Source organism: Columba livia, chromosome 3 (genome assembly GCF_036013475.1).
Source record: "Columba livia isolate bColLiv1 breed racing homer chromosome 3, bColLiv1.pat.W.v2, whole genome shotgun sequence".
Lineage (NCBI taxonomy): Eukaryota > Metazoa > Chordata > Aves > Columbiformes > Columbidae > Columba > Columba livia.
Genome location: NC_088604.1, coordinates 60,244,868 through 60,264,593, shown reverse-complemented (window position 1 = coordinate 60,264,593; position 19,726 = coordinate 60,244,868). Strand labels below are relative to the sequence as shown.

Here is a 19,726-nt window from a genome sequence, read left to right as displayed (position 1 = left end):
CTTTCCTGGATGTGCACTATGAGGGAGCAAGTGCCAAAGCCAAGGCAAAATTGCGAATGGAGCCCTGAGTGTAGACGGTGCTGCAGAGCTGAGAAGATCTCAGATCTTGGTGTATGCCCTAGTCATATCCTGGTCCCTGAGGAGTATGATAGTGAGGTGTTCAGCAACTGTCTTTAGCACTATTGTATTCTACAGCAGGAAAACTCAGACATCTGGGTTTGAATAGGACCAAGACCCTACGACAACCTGTAAAAATATTTGCCACTCAGTCTAATGTCTATCTTGGCATCTTCTTTGAGTACTGCTATTGAGCCAAGCACAAACTAAGAGAGAGCTACATACTCTTTGGGGAACAGCCTAAAAGAACAACCTGAAATGTTAAGTACATTTACTTCATTCATAGTAATGCATTTTAAGCATATCTTTAGGCAAACATTTATGTATTTAAGTTTTACTAGTACAAATATTCCAGAAAATACATCTTCTCTTGGTTGCTTGCCCACACAGATATGAGTACCATTTGTTACATTCTTAGTCTTGGTAACTTCCAAAATTTTCCACCTTTCCCCTTTCACACAGCTAAAAACATCTATTTCTCAGTAAATCTTGTGTATAAAAGACACAAATATTTCAAGTTATTCCCCAGCATATGTGTTGAAGGAATAAGGGATGGGAGAAGAGAAGAAAAGCAAAGCAAAGCAAAGGAAGACTTCCCTCATTGAAGGAAATATGCTTTTTGCCTTTTGATAATACAGAGTGTACATAGCTGATTGGACTCTGCACAAATTCACCTTCAGGCAGAGCCTGAGGAAAGAAAATACGGTGAAAATATTGGAAAAGTGTGCACTGTAATGAAATGTGCTACAATTTTAACTTTAGTGAATTTGCATAAAATTAAAAGATAATGGACATCATATTTCCTCCAGTTCCTGAGCTCCTGAGCTAAAATATTAGAAAGTTTAGTATATCGAAAAGAATATAAACAGCATTTTCCCTTCTGTTAATCAGACAACATGAAAAAATAAAGGTAAAGCTAAACCACACATATAATTCAAAACATAAGCAGATTCTTTAGCTTATGCACATAGTGTCAGAAAATACTTCGGTAAATAGCATCACTGTGCTCCCAGGAAACAATGGCAGAGCCATGGCATGACTAAATATTCAGAGGTTAACATATCTTTACACAACAATCTGTAGAATTTTTGTCTATGCATCTTGCTTTAGGATCTATCATGTCACAGGCGTGTCAATCATGTTGAATTAAAACTTCTTTTCCTAAACTGAGTCTTTCTGTAGTCATGAGAGGGCAGTTCATGAAAAAACAGGTTTCTGCCTCTCAAAAAGTTCTTGGCATACATAGGTTAATGAAACAAGCACCCTTACTAGGATTTAGAAATCTAAACTTGAGATTCAGTGAATTTTGATGAGTATGGTACAACCAGAGGTCTAGACTGAAATGTGGTATGTGAAGCAGGTATTTCTACTTAAAGTAATTGAAGAAAAAGTAATCCTTTCCACACTACAAAGTTTTAACATGGAAATCAAAGCGTTCTCTGTATAGCTTCTTGAACTTCTCTGGATGTGACCTTGAATTCATATTGCTGTTGACACACAAGGATTTGATGATTGGGCAGTATTTCCAGTCCTTACATAACGGCTAGATATTTATTCCCAGCAGGACCACCTATGTTGTAACCATAAAGCAGACACAACGGGTAGAAAAACCTTATATACTATCACCCGTGATGAACATTATATCAGGAATGAAAAAAAACAGAGACAGAATTATATTATACACTTCTTAGCTGTGGGGTTTTTAAATATTACTGATATATTTACCTCAAAACTTAGTGCCTTGGTTCAGAAAAACCTCAAGAGCTGTAAAATCAAAGCCATGTGATTTCTACTACTTACAATAATTGAACCCAGGAAAGATACTGGGCGAAGCATCTTGGTGCTGCTGGCCGATTTTTTAAGAAGGTCCAATGGCAAGATGAATGGACATGTACCTAATAAAAGGTATTCAGAAAACCTTAGTGAACTGTAGTGGAAAAGTTGCATTCAGACTTTCATTGAAGACCTCAGTTAACTTTTATCAAGTAGATACTGAAGTGTAGAAACTTGACTGTACTTCTGCTGAAGTCAGTACAGCTTTGACAAGTTAAGGAAATTAAGCACAGGTAGGTCTATTGTTCTCACTCTGAGTAATTGCATGTTTCAAATTAGATATTAATTAAAGAACACCTAATTGAAGTAAAGAACTGCAGTGGGAAGAGGATTAGTTTCTACAAAACTGTCATTATTCACTGCTCTGCACATAGGCAAAGCTTCTTTTCTGGCTCTGTGTCCAATGCGGTAGGTCAGAGAAGATAAACTTTTACAGTGAACAGAGTGACTTCAGCTCAGTGAAGCTTACAATATGGCTACAGTGTTTACCTTGTATCAGAGTAAATTGTTGTAACTCTATTTATTCTGAATTATCGGTCGGAGACCTACCAAGCAAACCTTGTAGGAAATCTTTGTAGCCTGGAAATATTTGTTATTTTTAAAATTTTCCTAATATGTAGCAAAAAGAAATAAAATTAAATTAATGTAAAACCCAAGGAATTCCATGTTGTACACAAATCAAACACTGAATAAGGCTAAGATGCTGACATGCAAGGTCATAGCAGCTGTGCTAAGACTTGGCTTACCTCCAAGGTTGCCCTGACATTCCTCGTGTTATTTATAATTCTGGAAGTTAAGAGCAGATTTATTTACTTAATAGTAGGCTAAATCTATTGCTCCAGAGCTACCTTAGTAGAAAGGCCAATATACATAAAAGGCTAATGTTTATGGCTAGCTGAAAATATAAGGAAAGCAAACCAAAATAGACTGAAAACTCAACAAGAGTCTTGAGATGTACCGGTAAAGAACAACATACTTCTTTTAGTTAGATACTCACTGTAGATTTAGATGAAGAACATGATTTCATCCAACATTTTTGCGGTTAATTTGCAGCCAGGATGTTTATATAGACTAGAATTGGAAATTTGATTCCTTGCTGACTGGTTATATTTCAAATCAGAAATGAATTTCATGAGCTGAGCTCAGAACCTGGCTTTTATGCAGCCAGTATTTTATACTCACATCTAGAACTCACTCAGTATCTTTCTCTTGTCCCTGATTATTCATTGCCATCCATTTCTTTCACACAAATACAAAAGAAATAGAAAAAAGGTTATAAAATACTGTGGAACTATAAACTCTACTCCCACACTTCAAAAAAAGTGATAAAAAAACAACCACGTAAAGTGATGAAAAATAGTTTGATATTGGTTAGTTCTGGAGGAAATTATAGTATGAAATGACACCATAGCATATTCAGAAAGCAGTCTTTGGAGTTATTACATTTTAGGAGTGGACCAGCACAATGTATCACCCTAAACTAGTAACTGATTCATCTGATCAGTAACGAGGATGTGGAATACAGTTATTCTGCTGTATGATGCTGACCTAGGAAATAAATCAGGAAATTCAATCTCATGCCAAGATTTTTACTTCAGATTACAGGTTCTCATTTTTTGCTACGCCTCCTAATTTTCCATTTTTTTGTTGTTGTTTGTTTGTTTGTTTGTTTTTCAAGATGACTGTGTTATGTAGAAGATTTTACTGCACAAATAACCTGGATTAAATTTAGTCATTAAAAAGAGTTTAAGAAAGGCAGATTCTGGTTTTAGAAACCATGTTGGATGGACATTAAATCAGACACCTGCATATAGAAGAAAGATCAGAAAATGAGGATTCAATCCATTATTTATTTTCTTTTTAAACTTTCCCATCGAATACTGATATTTGGGGCACTGCTTTACTTGAATGCTTCTCCCAGCTGCAGTTAAAATTCTGGGTTTTTTTGCTTCATATGAAGGTAGCTATAAGAAGGAGCAGTTTCAATTAACAGATTTCTAGAGGATGCTCTAAGGCAAGAGAAGCTCAGCCTGCATGAGAGTAAGAAGCATGTTCATGTAGCATTTGCCTCTGTCTTTAGGCATATACCACCAAAGCTGCTAGGATTCAGAGGTCAAGCGTCACATTCTCAGACTGGATATTCGACATGAAAATCCAATGAAAAAAAGATAATTCATCGCTATCAAAAAAGACTTTGAGTCTTACGTGGTCACAACCATGCCATTGCAGTCTCTAGCCATGTGATTTCCAACCTGCTAGAGGGTCTTACAATTTTGAGAGCATTTTCAGCTTTGCAAAGGTCAAAAATCTGAAATGAACATCATATCTCACAGTAAGTATTTAAAGACATGACTCCTTTATGTGTCTGCATAGTTTTTTTTGTTAGAAACAATACTGTGGCAAATATCTTAATGGGTTCTATTCTTTTGACAGAAAATACTAATCTAGTCAAGAGAAAAAATGTTTATCAAAAAGATTCACCTTAAACCGGGTCCTGTAAAAATGAGACTTTTTGTGGTTAAGGCATTCAGAATATTTTTTTTTCTAGTTCAGAAATTCGTTTTGTTAATTCTTAGGCACTAGAGTGTTTTCCTTAATGGCATACCATTGTTAATCAAAAGGTCTCGTCTGTATTTCTCAAAATAAAGCCAAAGAAAAATCACACTGTGCCTGAAGGGCAGTGCAAATTATATCTCTTGCTTATCGTCTATTTCACTTCATTTTTTTTCAATAAATATTTTAATTTTCTTTCCTAAATTACATTCAAATACAGTTTTATATATGTACATCTACCATTCCACTGCCCTCTGCTGGAAGGAAAATATCCTATAGCCTATTTATGAAAAATTATGCAGTGTCATTGAGTAGGGGCTGGTGTTTCTGAACTCAAAAATCGTGTGTTCCTCCCCTTGGTGAAGCCTGCAAGCAGTTGCCTGGTACATATTGTATGTATCCACAGGCAGATATGTTATCTGTCTCCAGCACCAATAAAGATTCCATTCAAAAAAGTAAAAACACCAAGTTAAGAAAACATGAAGACGGCACAGTTAAGTATCCAAAAGTCAGGAAATGCTGGAGGTAAAGTTTCACATGGAAATGTGTCCCTAATTTCATGTGCATATGCATTTACAGTGCAGATTTTAATTACACAGAGGAAAACCTAACTCTTTTTCTTCATGGTTTTGAGATGCTCTCAAATTCAGGTACTTTTCATTAAGGTTAGTCATAGGTAGGGATTTGTCTAAACATATTCCCTATGTTAAGCTCCCCAAAACAATTTCAGCTGCTTTTCTGCTTTTTGTTATTGAAACCAGCCCATACATAAACAGAACATGCAAACTAAATTAATTCATAAACAGACTCAACACACAAAGTCAATTGGAATTGTTTGAATACTCTGATCTTCAATTAATAAATTATTTGTAGAATAATACATCTAACCATCATTTACTACCAAGCCAAATAGCTGGTATTTTGCATAAGCAAAAGACAATTAAATCAGGACCTACCTCACTCACTAACCACATAACTGCCTGAAGCAAACGAAGGATGAGTTAAAATCACTCATACAAACACAAAACATTAAATGAAAATGAGTAGATCTCTCTAATGCACTATCATTGTTAAAAAATAATCAATAAGGCAATGCTGATTAAGTATTTGTCTCACTGCATTTCAAAATTTCTCTATGTTTTTGAATGGTGCAGCTTCTCACTGGAAACTAGATTTCTTTCAGGTCAAGAAAAGCATTGGTACATAAAAAAAGACGGATAAAAGAGACTGGGAAGCAAACAGCATACAGAAGGGAAAGTCTTCCTATAATTCTTCTGGTTTTGATTTAGCTTGCAATGAAAGACCTGGGAATCACTTCTCTTATTCTGAATTCATTCTAAAAAAGAGAGAATGAGAATCAAAGAGTTTACTTGTTTCATCAGAGATATTCTCACTAATTAAGATTTATTTACAGGTTAAGAATAAAAAATTGGACATGTGCTGTTAGCTTCAAGGTAGTACATATCCTATAAGTGACACAGCTATAAAATATATTTGTAAAATCATTTATGTTTATTTCAAGTACAGTTTTGCTATAAGACAACTGAAGTCAACCACAAGAAATATTTTGTTTAAAATCATACCCAGCATACAATCCCGTCATTCAAGTTTTCATCAGAAACCAGTATTGTTGTTCACTTGCAGCTGCTTTTTGTCAGACTAAATTTTATTTTACAGAGCATTACAGTAACATGAGTAAACTCCTCCTGGCAGGAGTTTGCTGCATATTGAAGAAGCCCTGCTCCTATATTACCTGGAGGCAGCACAATGTTCAGCAAGTCCCTTGGATCCAAGTGTATGTGGTGAGAAAATATAATTAAATGGATCTTATTTTTTTTTCTGAGGCCAGTGGTTTTGCATTGCTTTGGAGCAGAAATGCTAATAAAGCAGTGATAGACCCAGCTGTGTTTTGCTGCTGAGGACTCAGAGTACAGAGAGTACAAACACAACATCCTCCCAGACCTCGGACAGGGAGACTCGTGTAACCTGGCGTTACCAGCACAGTCGGGCAGTGTTAATTTCTCCACTTGAAGGCTTCAAACACAGATGTTTAAGGTTTGTTCTTACAATTTAAACCTATGAAGGAAAACAAAACCATCCTGACTTCCTTTGCTGAGGGAAATTTTTGATTTGGGTATGTCTGTTTGACACGTGCTTACTTGCTCTTCCAGGTCCCAGAGTGTTCCAGCAAATAAGCCACAAAGCTATTCCCCACTTGTCCAGGCAGGAAAATCTCCCCATACAAAAACATATTTTTCTTTCCCTTCAGCTGAACCTTTGCCCATCTTCACGTAGTGGGCCTCACTTTAACAGAGGGATTATTCCCTGTGTATTTAAATGCATAGGAAATAGGAAATTGTCTGAAGAACACAGTGATCCCATGGCTGTATTGCTTTTCACACCAGCCTATTTTGAAGACTAAGGCAGGATCCTGGGGTTTGCAGCTCAAAGCCAACCTAAGAGACTGGTCACCCTTGCATTCCCTCTCTTAGTTCTCAGCACAGTGAAGAAGAATCAAGAAGCATGTAAATGTTTTGACTAACACATTATTTGAATGTTAATGCACAAAATGTTGCCTTAGTTAGTGATTTCGTCGTCAATTTGGTGACATTAGGGAATGCAGTGAAGTGCAGTGACAATGGATGAAATGGAATAAACTCAGTTTTTAACCTAAATTAAGTTACTGTTACGTGTGTGTACAGAACTAGCATGAAAATTAAGTTTAAAAACAAGAAAACAAACAAACAAAACCTCAAGCTAACTAGAAGAGACTGGTGAATAAATTATTTAAAAGGAGATTTTAATTTCTAGAACCAATTTAAATCTTCAATGGCTAAAGCCAGGTACAGTAGTATAAGGTAACTATTAGTTTTACAATAGCACCTCACAAACACTCAGAATCACAGAATGTTAGGGATTGGAAGGGACCTCAAATGATCATCTAGTCTAATAACCCCGCTGGAGTAGGAACACCCAGATGAGGTTACACAGGAATGTGTCCAGGCAGGTTTTGAATGTCTCCAGAGAAGGAGACTCCACAACCTCCCTGGGCAGCCTGTTCCAGTGTTCTGTTACCCTCACTGAGAAGAAATTTCTTCTCATATTTAAGTGGAACCTCCTGTGTTCCAATTTGTACCCATTGTCCCTTGTCTTATCATTGGTTGTCACCGAGAGGAGCCTGGCTCCATCCTCGAGACACTCATCCTTTATATATTTGTAAGTGTGAATGATGTCACCCCTCAGTCTCCTCCAAGCTAAAGAGAACCAGCTCCCTCAGCCTTTCCTCATAAGGGAGACGCTCCACTCCCTTAATCATCTTTGTGGCTCTGCACTGGACTCTCTCCAGCAGTTCCCTGTCCTTCTTGAACTGAGGGGGCCAGAACTGGACACAATATTCCAGATGTGGTCTCACCAGGGCAGAGTAGAGGGGGAGAAAAACCTCTCTCGACCTACTAACCACCCCCCTTCTAATACACCCCAGGATGCCATTTGGCTTCTTGGCTACAAGGGCACAGTGCTGGCTCATGGTCATCCTGCTGTCCACCAGGACCCCCAGGTCCCTTTCCCCTACGCTGCTCTGCACTGACAGGTGTAATAATAAATAAGGTATCTCATATTTCTGTCTTACAATATGAGAAAAATACATTAATTTCTAGAAGCTTTGGGAAATACATGGGATTATTCTTGTATACATTCTTGCATCCTTATGTAAGGTATTAAAGGGAGTTATGTTAAAGAAATGAGTTTCAGTATTAAAATATTTTGTTCTACTGTAGTGAGGCATGGGATGGGGAAGAGGAAGGGAATAAATTGCTCAGTCTTCTGTCATGAAAATTTTCTTTTTCTCAGAAGCACCTGTTGGTTCATTGTTTATGTATTTCAATGAACTACAGCTTTTATGAGACTGCCTGAAAAAGAAAAATCTCCCTCACCAGTAGCTTTTAAGGAAAGTACTGAATCCTAAACCAAAAATCTTCCAGTTGACTTGGAAGCTTGTACATGCAGCAGAACATCAGGCTGGTGAGCTCTTTGCAGTCTGTGTTGCTAAGGAGACCACGAGCTGATTTTGGAGAGCAGTGTAAGTACATTTATATAACAAGGAGTTGCAGGTTTCAGTACCACAAGTTTACTGATTTCTCCAGTAACATGTACTGGGTACCTTTGAGAGGCTTGTTTTTTTCTCTTCAAAACGTATCTGGGAGAAAAAAATGGAGAAATATTTGAGACAACTTTAAGGACATTTTCCACTTATTTATATTTATTTATTCTTGCTCTCATGCTATGTAGGTAATCAATAGTACTGGAGGAGTCAATAGATTCCAAAGATAAGAACAGACTTAATCTAAGCCAGGCCCATACAAAATACTGCCTGGAAGTTGTACACTGCTCCAGACTCATTTGTATGGCCAGCCAACAGCTGTCAGACAGCAGCCAGCTGTCTGGTGAAGATTCCTAGCTCCAACCCATGAACACGCCTCCTCCCTTGCCAAGCAAGTAAACAGAGGTAGGGCTGACTGGGATAGAATAGCTGCAACCTGGTGCTGACTAGCTGAACTTGCCTATCATTAATTTGCAGGTGTGTCGGATGACAAGGTGTGTTGAGTATAAAATTATTTTTCTAAAATGATTCCCTCTTGCCCTGGTTGAGTTTTATCCAGCTTTTTCCATTTCAGCTGTCCATTTTGACACAGTATTGAAAAGGCTATACTCCTCACTCAGGTAGAGTTTAGCAGATTATATTATTTGTCTTCCTATTCCACAAAACCCCCCTTCCATATTAATAGCTACTATTTTATTTAATAATTTCAACACCATGTAATAAGAGAACAATACTGAAACATAGATATTTCTTTTTTGTTTGGCATTTCACATGGAAATATACAGACATGTTGGTATACTGGGAAACATATTTGTGTATTGGGAAACTATGTCCTTTTACTGTCAATGTTATGTCATCAGTTTTGTAGTTAAATCAAGACCTTTGCTAAAGGACTTTTTGAGGGGAAGTTAATTTGAAGAAATGAGTTTTGCGTTTAATTCCAAAAATTACTGGCACTGTAGGACTGTAAAGCTGCAGCTCTAGGAGATTTTTGAGCACTTATTTCACTTCGCAAAACGCTAGCAGTTATGTTAATATATCCACTACAGAAATGAGTGTGAACAGTTCAATTTATTCACTTATTTACAGAGATACATAAGACTGCCTAAATATGAGAGACAAAAAAATCTTACAGATGGCTACCAAGGTTAAAACTAATAACGACTGTTGGCCACAGTTTCCTGCTTCTCATGTTATTGGAAAAAAACAGACATTAATTCCTGCTTCCTAAAAATTGCGTTGATTTAAAGGGGAAGGAGACAGTCTGGTAGCCCTTGACTCAGGTAGGGATAACAGAATTGTTCATCTACATGCTGTCCCACCCAGGATGACCTCAGGACAGCATAGTCCTTGAAGAAGTTATGACCAGAACTCTAGAGGGCTTCCTAACTGAAGTCAGGGGTGGAGAAGTGTTGCACAGTGGCTTTTGAAGTAATTTGAGCTCCAGAAGACTGTGCTTGAAGAGGTGTGTCTCCATGCTGATAATGTCACACTAGGACATAGTCTAGTCTGTCACCTGGTATCATACGCTACACCCTTTGTGTCTTTGAAACAAAATGGCCTAAAGGATGTTTGAATTCTGTGGACTTCAAATGACAGGATTTAACTTTTGACTGTTCTTCCAGAGGTCTAAACTTGCAGAATGATTCGCAGAGACTAATGGATTTGCTCTCTTGATAGTTCTGTGATCAAGGAGTTGGCGACATCAGAAAATAGGTTGAGCCCAAAATGCATAAAATAAAATAATATGACTCATAGCACCTTATTGAAGATCAGTAGTGCTGTAGGGAATCTAAATGTAAGATTTATTTGATACTAAGCTCTGCCCCTTGTAAAAGATGAGAAGAATGTATTTAGATATGAGAGCAGGTGTCCTGTACGCTGAAAGACACAAACCAATCTCTCACAGAATGGGTGAAATACCAGTGGACAAAACTCAACTTCTATTTAATGTAATAGAGTCTTCTTCTAATCAAGTTGATACTAAAATTTTCCTTAGTTTAGAGCACTTAGCTCCTATAGTGTTGTGGTTACAAATGACAGACTGTTTCCAGTTTGTTGGATATATCCCATGTATATTTCCTGCTATGCTAAAGAGGTTGCTTGGGTGGCAACCAAGAAGAAAGTTGTATGTTTACCTCACTCTAGCTCCTGTACTCTGAGTCAAATTGAAATATCTGGGAAGGGGAAGGAAGTGGGGAATTGCTTCTTTCCTCAAGGGCAAGCTCAGCTCTGCAGAACTTTTCAAATGCGGTGTGGAAAAGGCAGTGAGAGAAACAGTATGCAGCACGAGTACAGATGGATATTCCTGAGACAACCAAACTGCTTGTCTACAGTGTGGTGGTGCCTCAAACCTGAGCTCTGGAGAAAACAGAAGAGAACCATTCCTAAGAATGCAGAGAAGACTTCAATATTTATTTCAATCCACAAAGTCATTGTCAGTTGCTAGCTTGGGTAGGGCTTGAAGAGAAAACACACAACCTGCAAAAAACATTGGTTGGGATTGATTTTTTTTCATGCTTCGCACATCTAGTAGGTCTGATGTTCTGTACTTCCTCCTTTATCTTCTTCAACTGCTTTGTGCTAATGTCACAAATAACATTAGACTATGAAGGCTTTTCACAGCTTATGTAAGAGAAAGTGTGAAAGGAAGATAGCACAGTGGTTCTGCTTCAAGATTTTGGCAAATTCAGCATGGAGACAGCAGAGAGACGTAAGTACAAAGTAACCCCAGGCTGGAAGTGCAGGACCCAGATATCCACTGTGTTCTGCTAATGCATTTGTTATTAATCTGCTCTTCACCTGACAAGGATTATAGGATTAGAGGGATAGGAAACGATGACACTAAGTAGTTCAAAGGGCAGCTACATCAAACAGTAGATATCACAGACTCTGCTGAAGACTGCCTATCATCCAAAGTCTTGAAATCTGTAATTCCAACTAACTCAGCTGTGCTCAAAGTTGTTTCGGTCATATTCAGTGTCACACATAACAATATTGTAGTGACTTACTTGATCTTGGAAAGAGTTCTTGAAAATAGAATATCTTCCACTAGAATTTCTAGGTTGCCCAATATTTAGTATTTGAGTGTGATCAAACCATTAGATTTACAAGCATTCCATTCTGATGGACCATTAGCCTTCATTTTTAAAGATGCCAGATTTACATTCATTTCCATGGGGAAAGAAGTAAAAGAGAAAAGGATGATTATTTTTTATTAGCCCCTTTTTAGTCTCATCAACTACTCCTTTTTTTTCCCCTCTTTTGTTCCAATCAGGCCATAGACAAAACTACTAAATTCAAGATTTTTAGCATGATAGGATGATTTGCTGAATTTAAAATAACCAGTATATGACAACCAAAAGAACAAAGTTAGACATTAGGTCTGCATTATCAACTACATTAAAAAATCCTGTGCAACAGACATTAATGAACATGTGCAACACTCTCATAGATTTCTGAAGTAGCCTATGAGGAAAGAGATTTGATCCCTGCTCTTCAATTTGACCTTTAATTTGATGGTCATAGGAATCAGGTCACTTGTGGCCTCAGTCAAACAAAATGTTTCATCCCAATAAGAGTAGAAGAACAAATCCTAATCAGACTAATGTGTTCACAGCTATTTGTTCCACCATAGAATTTAAGAAGATACTAAAATTAATGATTCAGCTGATTTGCATTCCTGATGACAAATGATCTTAGGAAGTGTGGTAGTGAGAGTTCTGAAGGAAAACAACTATAGAACAAGACCAGTAGTAGTTACTGGGGCATTTTTCAGAAGATTCACTACTTAATCTTTCTGGTAAATCACCAATATTGTCTGATTCTAAATTTTGTTTTTGTTTTCCAAAACCATTATATTTAACAGAATATTTTTTAGAATTAAAGAAGATTTGGAGTGAAGCTTCAACAGCATCCAAGTAATTTTTAAAACTATCTGAGGTTTCTCTACAGCTATAAATGATCTTTCTGCCACTAAACCTAAATACTTGCTCATAACACTTTCAAACTAGTCCTTATATCCTGGCAGAAGACATATCTCAGCTTCTAGCAGGAAGGAAAGCTGTCGCTTGCACAGTTTTACTGGATTAGTTACTCTCCAGGGAAGCTGCTTTCTTCAAATCTTCTTTATCCAGATTCAGTCTTTCCACTAGACTAGCTTAAAAGCAAAAACAAAAGTTTAATCAAAGAAAACCAAAGCTTTAGTTCTTGATTTCCAGACTGGAAAAGTTACAAATGTGAAGGAAACCAACAAAATATAATTACCAGTTATACTTATCAGTATTATACCTTGTGCTTTGAGGAATTATGTCAAACATTTCTACTGAAGGAACAGCTTCAGCTTGTACCACTCCATGCCCATCGATGTTACTGCTTGTCATGTGGATTAGGACTAGTTAGAAGGTCTGAACAGTTCCCATATTGCTGGAGTTTATCGAAGACTTTTGTGATTTATTTTCTCCCTTTACTCAGAACAGAATCTTACCCCTCTTTCTTTTCTCTGGCATTGTAGGAATATAGCGTAGGAACATAGCTTCTGGATCTACACAATAATGACTGTGTTGACTCTACTCCTCCCACCTTGTCTTTCAGAAGAAGCTATAACAGGTGTTTTAAATTCAGATAATTGATGCATATATGAAGTGCATGTGATCGCCCACAGTGTTAATGCATATGGATAAGTAATGAAGGTGAAAGAAAAGTTATTTCCAATGACGCCAGTTTTTCTGCATTCTTCTTCTGCACTCTGTCCAAGCCTCTCCTGCAGGTGCTCCTGTTGTCAAACGGAACTGGCCTCTCATCTACCTGGCAAACCAAAGAAGAGGAAATACATCTGCCCTCCCAGCACTGTGAGGGCAAAAAAGTGTGTGCTGCTTTAATAAAATATATTATCCCTCACAACAACTGTCTTCTCTTATATTCTTGTTTCATCGTATGTACAACAACACTGCTGTACATGCACTGTAGATGTTGCAACTGCAGTTGATGTTACATTTGTTGCTTAAACTCTGGTGGTGCACCTCTCCATCTCCTATAGAGAAAAACTACTTTGGTAGCTTTAACTATTCCTAACGTATTATCCATCAGGGCAACCTCTTCATGGAGGTGGCTATTGCTGTTCAATTTCCTAGGTGTTGAAACACAGAAATATTAGAAAATACCAAAGTGGACTTGTTACGTGATCGAACCAAACTAGAACTTGAGAATCCTGGCTTTACTGAGCCTTGCTAGTGACTATTATGGACCACAGGTCTCAATGTTTCCAACCTAACATAGTGAAGGGGCAGAGTATTTTCAGTGTCAGACTTAGGGTCATCAGTCTCCTCTAGCACTGACAATAAAGACAGATTTGTAGTCAGTATGAGTGCCAAAGCCTCTTGACTGTTTGAAAACCTCTTGACTACTTGGATTCAAAAAGAATCCACTGTCTGGACAAGAAATACCGATGCAGGTACAATTTGCACTCTGCTCATGCCCAGGAATTAAAAAACAGCAGCTTTAGTATCTGTTCAAAACCAAACCATAGGTGTCTATGGCAAAAATATGGTTGCTGAAACACGGACAGGCTACAGAACTACCTGCAGCAAGTGGCAAGGTCATGATAGAAATATGAAGAATATTTCCTGGACTGGAAATTCCAAGGTAATATGGGGAGAAAGGGCATAAAAGTTACTGTGCGCTCAGAGCCAAGTGCAATCTTCATATTGTTTTACAGAGTTGGAGAAATGAATATGAAGCAGAACAAAACAAAGCAACTCTCCCCTAAAAGTGGTGAATAAAATAATACACAAAGAGTTTTGTTTGGGCAAAAATGTTTCATTTCACTGGTTAAGTGTTCTGATTCAGCTGAGTAGCTGAGATGATGTAGAGCACAGGGGCATCTGGAAGATGAAGGTGTATCTAAGGCAAAACGGAGTCTGTATTAAGCACCTGAAAAATGAAAACACATAATAATGTGAATATGCATGCAGATGACACTCAAAAGAGAAATATTTTACTTTGCTTGTCTCAGCTGAGGTGATTTATGGAAAATTTCCAATTTGACTGACAAAATATGTCCATCTAAGCCTAACTTTCAGCACGACTTAGACTTTTAACTGTTAATGTCTGTCCTAAAATAACACTTAAAGAACAGTCTTAGTAACTATTTCTTAATGCAAATGTTGTCGGCTATAGTCTTGCTCCAGTATGATTTAAACCTTTGCTAATTCAGACCTCCAGCAGAAATTGCTTCCCACTCAGTAGACATCACCACACAACTAAATCCATTCTTCTTTTGAAAATTCAAAGCAAAGAAAAGGTTGAGGACAGCCCACAATACTGATCAAAACCCACAAATTAAGTAACTGAATGAGAAAATGAGGAGGCATTTGGCAAAACTTTTCTTTCACAATAACCCACACAAAACTTGATTCCATTTTTGCACCAAACATTCAGAGGTTTTAAAATCTAGATTACTCAAAACTAGGAATAAATGTTGAAACAAGTGTGTTCCATCATTCTGGGCCAGTAATTCTGGGCCAGTATTTAATACAACCAATGCTCAAAGGCAAAGCTGGAAGATGTCAAAGTTCCAGATAAGAAATGAAAGAGTAAACCTCTTTTATTTAGAGGTTTTCATTGCAATTGTCTTCACTGCATCTAAAACATAATTTTCTTTGATCGTATACATTTGAAGCCCAGAAATTAGTTAGTTAGTTAGTTAGTTAGTTTGTTAGTTTGTTTGTTTTGTTTTGTTTTGTTTTGTTTTCGTTTTTTTAAAAAAAGAAAATAATAAACCAGATCTGCTGCACCCAAATACTGGAAATTCTGCAGATGTGCAAGTCTAGCATGTCTGGGAAGTCAAACAATAAATCCAGAGTGTACATGCTATATCATGGTCTTACTTCTATATAGGTGCTTGTGTTTGTGTGTTTGCCTATGAAATCTGGATGCTGCTCAGTGTAGGATGTTGGACTAGATGACCTGTCAATGTCCTTTCCAGCTTTATGTTCACATGGTTCTATGATTCTGGAATGACCACGGCAGACAGTTTTACTTTAGACTGTTTACAAGCATTCAGTTATAATTAAATGCTACCATTGTATGCATGGATATTTGAAAATGTTTAAATAAAAACCTGTGATTTTATCTTAGGGAAATCATGTGGAGAACAAACTGGTCCACACCATGTCACACCATGTTTTTCTGGCAAATGTGTGATGTCATATCATTTCAGTGTGAGGCTATGCAGTAACGAATCTTAGTTATTTGACAACACAGTAAAAGTCTTCTCTGTGCCACCAGTGTCTTGGAAACTACTCTCTATGCTTGTGCCACATCACATTACTGATCAAATCAATTTATCTTGTGTCTATCACTGGAACTTGCTCATAAAGTTGCTGCTCTTCTTTGCTCTGTTGCTGGTGACCTACTCTGTCAGGTAGAGCTGAGCTGAAGGTTGATGTTCTTTTAAAACTTAGTATTTCATAGGCTTCACTTGTGACATGTTTTGTGTATCTCAAGAACACTAGAAATCTTATGAGGATTTTTTTTTTCTGTTTGGTAAATTTATCACAAGCAAGATGCTTCATGCAAAGATGAGAATCCCAAAAGAAGAAAGAGAAAATGATTGTTCCTTTTCAGAAATCTTTTCAAGTTTTCTTGTTTTATTTTTAGCAGTCTTTACACAAAACCATGCAAAATGAAATCAGAAAATTTCAGTTTCATCTAAAGGAAATGGCTTAATAATATTTTTTTTTTTTTTTTTACAATTTTCCTTCAGAGGAAATTCTGAATTTTTATTACTTCATTCTGTTTTGCAACAGAAAATACTGAACTTGTGAAAATCTGTTTTGTTCCCAATTCATGTAAAGCTCTGATTTTACCTGCATAATACATACATTTATCTTTAAAATGTCAATAACAGATTGTAGTCTAAATATTTAATTTATTCATTCTCCCAGCAGCAAATCAGTCTTTTCTGCCACATGCAAAATTATACCAACCTTTTTTTTTTTTTTTGCCTAAGAAATCTTCCCAGTATTTTTTAAAGTTATATGGAAAATCTATTATTCCTACAAACTCCACTTTTCACTGTTCTCTTATCTCTATTTGCAAAAGCTAATATAACAGTCATGAAGAACTCACATATGTAGCAACGAAGTCAGACCTGAGAGATAATAACAGGAGAGGAGTGGGCTGTGGCTAACTAAATATTCAAAATATGAAGAGTCTGTTGTGAAGAAGCGGTAAAAGTGCTTGCAATGTACAATGTATGGGTGTTGAAATGTGAAAAAGGGTATGTACGTTACTGCTTTGTTTGATTTTCTCTTCCCTCTAAGGGGGTGGGGAGGATTTTCTCTTCTCCTTCTCTTTTCTCCCCCCAAAATGCAGATACATTCTATACCAAAGAACTTGAAAGTGATTTGTAAGTGCTGCTATTAGCACTGTCTGGTTGAACTGCACACTCAACTCATTAGCTTTTACTCATCAACAACACAACCACGTATAACCATTCTTCTGGATCCTTTAAAATATTGGGCTCTGCAGACCCAGATGTGTAGGTACATCTACAGAAGAGTATCCCCATATTACAGTGGGATTTACCCAAAATCTAATCAGTAACTCTGGGCAAAACTTACACCAGTGTGCTTAATCAGAGCTCTTCCTTGGCAATTTGGCAATAAAATAACAAATTACTAAAACTCAAATTTGTGGAGTAAATCAGCAGAAGTAAGTATGCTCAGCAAGACAGCCTACAGGAGAATTCAGAGCTGATTCAGGTAGGAGGCTGGCCAAAAGAAAGGGATTAGCACTTTGAACAATCATGGCAATTGGCAACTCATACTCAATTTTGTTCTACATGCCTGTGAAACTTGGCATAATCACATGTGAGCCCAGGCCAAAAATTCATAGGTACTACAGTAAATCAAAGAATAAACATTTAAAATTACTGAAACATTCTGCAACAAACTACAACTGAAAGTAGTTGAATACCTCTCTTGATGTCTTCAAATCATACCTGATTGTATGGCTTATGCATGAAATCAAGCAATATAACCTAATGGCACCATCTGGTTTAAGAATTTGTTAAATGCAAGTCAGAAGTAAAAGATACCTATGGGCTACATTTTATCAGAAGGTAGTAATCACTGTGCTGGCTGCTGTAATTGTGGCAACGGGAAAAACAGTTTTGTCCAGAGCCTGGAAAATGCTTTCATGCTTCGTGAGAGTCTTTCATAAGCTAGTGACGATATGCCAAACCTAAATTCAACTACCTACAAAAATCTATACACGTCTCCATCATCCTAACAAAATTAATTACAGACATGTGTCTCTTTGTTTTGGAATGGTATATACTTTGTCCTGGACTTAACACTGGTTTTTAGGTGTGATTATCCATTCACTTGAAATCAATGATAGCTGCACAAACACAGCCCAAGGGAAAGTGATGGCTTCAGAAATGTGCATTAATATCAAATACCAGAAGACACAAGAAGCCCACAAAAATATCCTCTTGAGGATATTGTTAATGATGACTCCATCTCTCTATCAGTCAAAACGGCTGTGGTGCTGACACCAAAATACACACCGAGTGATGAAGGGAAGGCAAAGGAAAGTGTGATCATCAGTTTGCTTCCAGCTCTAATAAGTGAGCTCATTAGTGGGAGTGACCATTGCATTCTACTACAGCTGGTCTGGTGCAGACTCTGAATGGACTGGCAAAATAATGCCATCGGATACCATCAGTTTTGTATACTGCTGCCTTTCATGAATTTAATAACCAAAATAAGGAAAAGTTTTCATGGTTCAGAGAGAGTCAAAATAATGAAGGACGTACCATGCATTGCTGAGACCACACAAGCACAGACAGAACAGCTGGCAAAATAAAGGAGGTGGGCTGAGAGGGTACAGCTCTTCTGTCTAAGGAAATAAGTGTGTGCATTTAATTCAAGAAACACAAAGATTTCACAGGATCAACTATCAAACCTACCCAATCCAAATCTCTTCTTCCTGACCTTTCATTTGCTGATTTACTTCCATAGATAACCAGAAACAGAGTCCTCATCTGCACCTGCAGGTTTTCCCCATAAGCATTCCTGGTCAGAAAGGAATGAGACTTGGCAGCAAAATGTGGCACCATGTTTCTAAGTGCCCCATTGCAGCAGATCACCTCAGGGAATTCAGGTAAATAACTAAATATAAGGGCTCTTTCAGGCTAAATCACACAGCTGGAAAATAACCATAGGCTTACATGAGAATTGTGATTAACAGCATCCTAGTGTCATTCGACACTGCCCTTGCCACATTCTCATTGCACTTACAGTGATTTATAGAATGTGTGTCTTTATGATTACACAGTAAGCTATAAAACACTTTGGTTGCAGCTGTTTTTCTATTTTGATAATGCATCAAATTTTTTTGAAGTCTCAGATAAGTATATTTGAACTGCCTTTTTTCTGCCCCCCCTTCTTTTCTGCCAAAACTAATGTCAGTTTGTTTCAGATAGTGATGAAGGATGGTAAAAAAATGCAGAACAGTGTGCTTGTGAAGTTGGAGTGGCTACCTAGCAGCACAGGCAATGCACACAAAGCAGCCAGGTGGTGTTCCAGTGAGACAGAAACTCTTTTTATTGATATTTCCTTTCCAGCTCAGAGAAGTCTGCCTGAGCTGGATTAAAAAGAAAAAATAAATAAATAAATGAGGAAAGTGAAGGGAGCTAGGTAGCTTGGCAAATACTGGAAAGAACGTGTGCATGCACATACTGTTTGTGCACATGTGTGAGCAGGCACGTGCGTGCAAGTACATGGGTGGATGTCTTTTTTTCCATCGCACTGTGAAAGTGGACTGAAAGGGCACTGCCCACACTCCCCTCCCAGGACTTGACCCAGTGGCAATGGCCTCACATTCCTCAGCTGAGAAGTGAGTCTGTTTGCTTGAGCTGAACCAGATGAAAGCAGCACGACCAGGCTCTTGCTTTGCCTCAGGCCCTTGCTTTTGAAGGAGCCAACCCCACTGTTTCTCTTTGGGACTTATTCCTGGTTTGAGAAGACTTGGCTAAAAGGAAAACCTTCCACTTAGTAAGAAGGGAACATGTATTTTTCATTTGCAGCTTCTTTTATTTTAAATTTAGCAATAGTT

General features: G+C 37.5%; 1 long non-coding RNA gene across 1 annotated transcript in view; it reads right to left on the bottom strand.

Annotated features, from left to right (window-relative positions):
* Nucleotides 1-9,146: 9,146 nt before the first annotated feature.
* The window catches only part of LOC110363921 (uncharacterized), a 91,300-nt gene continuing 80,720 nt past the window's right edge, over nt 9,147-19,726 (bottom strand). The window contains exon 4 of the long non-coding RNA XR_010471385.1: nt 9,147-14,533. This is a non-coding gene — a long non-coding RNA (uncharacterized LOC110363921). The remainder of the gene's footprint in view (nt 14,534-19,726) is intronic.